A 5,949-nucleotide genomic window follows, 5' to 3' on the forward strand; every position below is an offset into this window, starting at 1 on the left:
CTACTGATCCTTCTCCTCCTCCTCCTACCACTCCTTCTCCTCCTTCTGCTCCTTCTCCTCCTCCTGCTCTTTCTCCTGCTGATCCTTCTTCTCCTGCTCCTGCTCCTTCTCCTCCTGCTGCTCTTTCTCCTCCTCCTGCTCCTCCTGCTCCTTCTCCTCCTGCTCCTCTTTCTCCTCCTCCTGCTCCTTCTCCTCCTGCTGCTCCTTCTCCTGCTGCTCCTCCTCCTCCTCTTTCTCCTCCTTCTGCTCCTGCTCCCCCTCCTGCTCCTTCTCCTCCTCCTGCTCCTGCTCCATCTCTTCCTCCTCCTGCTCCTTCTCCTCCTCTTCCTCCTTCTCCTCCTGCTCCTCTTTCTCCTCCTTCTGCTCCATCTCCTCCTCCTGCTCCTTCTCCTCCTGCTGATCCTTCTTCTCCTCCTCCTCCTGCTCCTTCTCCTCCTGCTGATCCTTCTTCTCCTTCTCCTCCTGCTCCTTCTCCTCCTGCTGCACTTTCTCCTCCTTCTGCTCCTTCTCCTCCTCCTGCTCTTTCTCCTGCTGATCCTTCTTCTTCTCCTCCTCCTTCTCCTCCTGCTGCTCTTTCTCCTCCTCCTGCTCCTGCTGCTCCTTCTCCTCCTGCTCCTCCTCCTCCTCCTCTTTCTCCTCCTTCTGCTCCTGCTCCCCCTCCTGCTCCTTCTCCTCCTCCTGCTCCTTCTCCTCCTGCTGATCCTTCACCTCCTCCTGCTCCTTCTCCTCCTGCTCCTCTTTCCCCTCCTTCTGCTCCTTCTCCGCCTCCTGCTCCTTCTGCTGATCCTTCTTCTCCTCTTCCTCCTGCTCCTTCTCCTCCTGCCGCTCTTTCTCCTCCTCCTGCTCCTTCTCCCCCTGCTGCTCCTTCTCCTCCTGCTCCTCCTCCTCCTTCTTCTCCTCCTGCTCCTCTTTCTCCTCCTCCTGCTCCTTCTCCTCCTGCTGATCCTTCTTTTCCTTCTCCTCCTGCTCCTTCTCCTCCTGCTGCTCTTTCTCCTCCTTCTGCTCCGGCTCCTCCTGCTCTTTCTCCTGCTGATACTTCTTCTCCTTCTCCTGCTCCTTCTCCTCCTGCTGCTCTTTCTCCTCCTCCTGCTCCTCCTCCTCCTCCTCCTTCTCCTCCTGCTCCTCTTTCTCCTCCTTCTGCTCCTTCTCCTCCTCCTGCTCCTTCTCCTCCTCCTGCTGATCCTTCTTCTCTTTCTCCTTCTGCTCCTTCTCCTCCTGCTGCTCTTTCTCCTCCTGCTCCTTCTCCTCCTGCTCCTCTTTCTCCTCCTCCTGCTCTTTCTCCTCCTTCTGCTCCTTCTCCTCCTCCTGCTCCTTCTCCTCCTGCTGATCCTTCTTCTCCTTCTCCTTCTGCTCCTTCTCCTCCTGCTGCTCTTTCTCCTCCTCCTGCTCCTCCTCCTCCTCCTTCTCCTCCTGCTCCTCTTTCTCCTCCTTCTGCTCCTTCTCCTCCTCCTGCTCCTTCTCCTCCTCCTGCTGATCCTTCTTCTCTTTCTCCTCCTGCTCCTTCTCCTCCTGCTCCTCTTTCTCCTCCTCCTGCTCTTTCTCCTCCTTCTGCTCCTTCTCCTCCTCCTGCTCCTTCTCCTCCTGCTGATCCTTCTTCTCCTTCTCCTTCTGCTCCTTCTCCTCCTGCTGCTCTTTCTCCTCCTGCTCCTTCTCCTCCTGCTCCTCTTTCTCCTCCTCCTGCTCTTTCTCCTCTTTCTGCTCCTTCTCCTCCTCCTGCTCCTTCTCCTCCTGCTGATCCTTCTTCTCCTTCTCCTTCTGCTCCTTCTCCTCCTGCTGCTCTTTCTCCTCCTTCTGCTCCTTTTCCTCCACCTGCTCCTTCTCCTCCTCCTGCTCCTTCTCCTCCTGCTGATCCTTCTTCTCCTCCTCTTCCTGCTCCTTCTCCTCCTGCTGCTCTTTCTCCTCCTCCTGCTCCTCCTCCTCCTCCTTCTCCTCCTGCTCCTCTTTCTCCTCCTTCTGCTCCTTCTCCTCCTCCTGCTTCTTCTCCTCCTCCTGCTGATCCTTCTTCTCTTTCTCCTCCTGCTCCTTCTCCTCCTGCTCCTCTTTCTCCTCCTCCTGCTCTTTCTCCTCCTTCTGCTCCTTCTCCTCCTCCTGCTCCTTCTCCTCCTGCTGATCCTTCTTCTCCTTCTCCTTCTGCTCCTTCTCCTCCTGCTGCTCTTTCTCCTCCTGCTCCTTCTCCTCCTGCTCCTCTTTCTCCTCCTCCTGCTCTTTCTCCTCTTTCTGCTCCTTCTCCTCCTCCTGCTCCTTCTCCTCCTGCTGATCCTTCTTCTCCTTCTCCTTCTGCTCCTTCTCCTGCTGCTCTTTCTCCTCCTCCTGCTCTTTCTCCTCCTTCTGCTCCTTCTCCTCCTCCTGCTCCTTCTCCTCCTCCTGCTCCTTCTCCTCCTGCTGATCCTTCTTCTCCTCCTCTTCCTGCTCCTTCTCCTCCTCCTGCTCTTTCTCCTCCTTCTCCTCCTCCTGCTCTTTCTCCTGCTGATCCTTCTTCTCCTCCTCCTGCTCCTTCTCCTCCTGCTGCTCTTTCTCCTCCTGCTTCTTCTCCTCCTGTTCCTCTTTCTCCTCCTCCTGCTCCTTCTCCTCCTGCGGATCCTTCTCCTCCTGCTCCTCCTCCTCCTCCTCCTCTTTCTCCTCCTCCTGCTCCTTCTCCTCCTGCTGCTCTTTCTCCTCCTTCTGCTCCTTCTCCTCCTCCTGCTCTTTCTCCTGCTGATCCTTCTTCTCCTCCTCCTGCTCCTTCTCCTCCTGCTGCTCTTTCTCCTCCTGGTCCTTCTCCTCCTGCTCCTCTTTCTCCTCCTCCTGCTCCTTCTCCTCCTGCTGCTCTTTCTCCTCCTCCTACTGGTCCTTCTCCTCCTCCTTCTGCTCCTTCTCCTCCCGCTGATCCTTCTTCTCCTCCTTCTGCTCCTGCTCCCCCTCCTGCTCCTCTTTCTCCTTCTGCTCCTCTTTCCCCTCCTGCTCCTCTTTCTCCTCCTCCTGCTCCTCCTGCTCCTTCTCCTCCTCCTGCTCCTCCTGCTCCTTCTCCTCCTCCTGCTCCTGCTCCTCCTGCTGATCCTTCTTCTCCTTCTCCTTCTGCTCCTTCTCCTCCTGCTGCTCTTTCTCCTCCTGCTCCTTCTCCTCCTGCTCCTCTTTCTCCTCCTCCTGCTCTTTCTCCTCCTTCTGCTCCTTCTCCTCCTCCTGCTCCTTCTCCTCCTGCTGATCCTTCTTCTCCTCCTCCTCCTGCTCCTTCTCCTCCTGCTCCTTCTCCTGCTGATCCTTCTCCTCCTGCTCCTGCTCCTTCTCCTGCTGATCCTTCTTCTCCTCCTCCTCCTCCTCCTGCTCCTTCTCCTCCTGCTGATCCTTCTTCTCCTCCTTCTGCTCCTGCTCCCCCTCCTGCTCCTCTTTCTTCTCCTCCTCCTCCTTCTCCTCCTCCTGCTCTTTCTCCTCCTTCTGCTCCTTCTCCTCCACCTGCTCCTTCTCCTCCTCCTGCTCCTCCTCCTACTGATCCTTCTTCTCCTCCTCCTCCTGCTCCTTCTTCTCCTCCTGTTCTTTCTCCTCCTTCTCCTCCTCCTGCTCCTCTTGCTCCTTCTCCTCCTGCTCCTCTTTCTCCTTCTTCTGCTCCTCCTCCTCCTGCTCCATCTCTTCCTGCTGCTCTTTCTCCTCCTTCTGCTCCTTCTCCTCCTCCTGCTCCTTCTCCTGCTGATCCTTCTTCTCCTCCTCCTCCTGCTCCTTCTCCTCCTGCTGCTCTTTCTCCTCCTCCTGCTCCTCCTGCTCCTTCTCCTCCTCCTTCTTCTCCCTCTGCTCCTTCTCTTCCTCTTGCTCCTTCTCCTCCTCTTGCTCCTTCTCCTCCTGCTGCTGTTGTTCCTTCTCCTCCTGCTGTTCCTTCTCCTCCTCCTGCTTCTCCTCTGGTGTGCCCAATATCAGTGGAGAGGAAGGGTTGGGGGGAAGGAGAGGGGTAGGAGAAGGTGAAAGAGCAAGAAGAAATGGAGAAGGTCTCCTCCTTCTCCTCAGTTATGGAATCCTGAACCATCAGCAAGCCTTGTATCTCACTTAGGGTATGAAACCCTGGCTCAAATGTGAGGCGTAGACACTTTGGAAAGTAAGGCATGATAAGTCTTGTTGGAGGGAGTAGGTGGAAGTGTTAGCAGGATGGTAGGAGATGGGATCCCACGGGCCTGAAGGAGAGAGAAAGTGGGTTAGCAGCCTCATCAGAGAAATGTACCCTTGGCAGCTCTGACAAAGGCTGACTTACAGATCTCCTCTTTAGGGAGTTCTCTAGGGCCTCACAGGGCTCCTGTCTCCCTGGACAGTTTTTCCCCTGGGAACCTATAAGAGGATGTTAGAAAGCTCCTCAGAGTGCAGCCAACCAGCACAGCCCAAGGCTTCCAGGGATGACTATGGCAGGTGGGGTCAGGAACTGTGAGATCCCTTCTGTTCTGGAATAGGTGGGGTCCTTGGTAGACATTCAGAGTATCCACCTCACCTTGACTTCCCAGCACTGCCTGGGCTCTGCTGACCTGAGGACATGTGCCTCACACCAAGGCCCTTACCTCATAGTTCCTGGAGCCCCTGACAGGTGAGGAGGGGTTGAGTTCTGTGAGGTCATTACTGTTCTGGAGTGGATGATTCCCTCCATGCTAAGGTTCTTACCTTTGCTCTAACAAGGCTTGTGCCCCCTCTTTCCCTGCCTGCACTAGCTTAAGACAAGAGCTTACATTCCTGAGACAGATGAGAAGTGAAGGGGCAACACTTTTGGCCACACCTGCCCAGGGCCTCCCAGAGTGACAGCAGGAGCTGAACGAAGTTTGTGGGTTCCCCCTCTCTCCTAGCTGAGGGTTACCCTCATTCCTCACACTGCTGGTTGGTTCTGGGACTCCCTCTGCTGTCCTGAGTCTGGCCCCTTCAGAACAAGCCCTCACCTGCCTGAGACCACCAAGAAGGAAGTAAGGGTACACCACCTGACCACTGTGCCCAGGGCCCCCCAGGGCTGACCACAGGGGCAGGGCAGAGCTGGGTATGCCTTGGGTCCTCAGGTGAAGGTGTGCCCTCAGTCCTCATTCAGGGTCCCTACCTTAAACTCTGGCAGAATCCAGGACTCTTCCCTCTGCTGAGCTGATGTAGCTTCCCCACAGACTGCCACTTCCTCAGAACGAGGACTTCACCTTCCTGAAAAACCCATGGACAAAAATGAGGCACTACATCTTACCACCCTTGCTAGGTCCTTCCAGTGCTAAAAGCAAGTGCTGGGCCCCATGTGTCCTCTGGTAGGGCTATCTTCAGTCTTCCCTCATGGTATCCATTTTTACCTCGACAGGGCCTAGACCACCCCCTGCTGACTGGACATTACTGCCTCAGACCATTACCTCACCTTTCTGAGACAATTTTCTCACCCTTGGATAAAGTGGGGGCATATAATATACAACCAACCCTGCCTGAATCCTTCCAGGCCTGAAGACAAGAGATAGCTAGACTCCATGGGGTCTCTTCATTCTGGGATTGAAAGTGCCTTTGGTCCTCACCAAGTGTCCTTACCTTGACTCTGGTAGAGTCTGGGACTTTTCCCTCTTCTGATCTGATGTGACTCCTTCAGCTGACCTGTCTTCTCATTCACACCAAGGCCTTCACCTCAAGGCCTAAACACCCTCAAGACAAAAGTAAAGAGACATTACATCCAACCACCTCTGGTTGGGGGTCTCCCATGGCTGGCAGCAGGGGCTGGGCTTCCTCTTCTGAGATAGGTAATTCTCTCTGTCTTCCCTCAATGTACTCTTTACTCCTGGAGGGCCTTGCCCAATTTAGGTGGTGACCTAAAATCATCCTTCTCAGACCAAGGTTTTATCTCCCAGGGACAGCTCCACATACCCCTTGCAGGGAGTGAGGGTACACCACATCTGACCATTACTGCCTAGATCCTTCCAGGGTGGATAGTGGGGACAGTGTGGAGTTTCTGTGTGACCCCTTCTGTCTGTGTTAAGGAGTAACCTTAGT

General features: G+C 55.3%; 1 pseudogene across 1 annotated transcript; it reads right to left on the reverse strand.

Annotated features, from left to right (window-relative positions):
- Positions 1-3,319: 3,319 nt before the first annotated feature.
- LOC147341254 (uncharacterized) lies at positions 3,320-4,087 on the reverse strand (annotated as a pseudogene). Its single transcript, XR_015158698.1, has one exon. The product of XR_015158698.1 is annotated as an uncharacterized LOC147341254 (transcript).
- Between the last annotated feature and the right edge of the window lie 1,862 nt (positions 4,088-5,949).

The sequence above is a fragment of the Bos grunniens genome, chromosome X, assembly GCF_055505025.1.
Source record: "Bos grunniens cultivar Pamir isolate PY7600 chromosome X, Bosgru_T2T1.0, whole genome shotgun sequence".
Taxonomy (NCBI): Eukaryota; Metazoa; Chordata; class Mammalia; order Artiodactyla; family Bovidae; genus Bos; species Bos grunniens.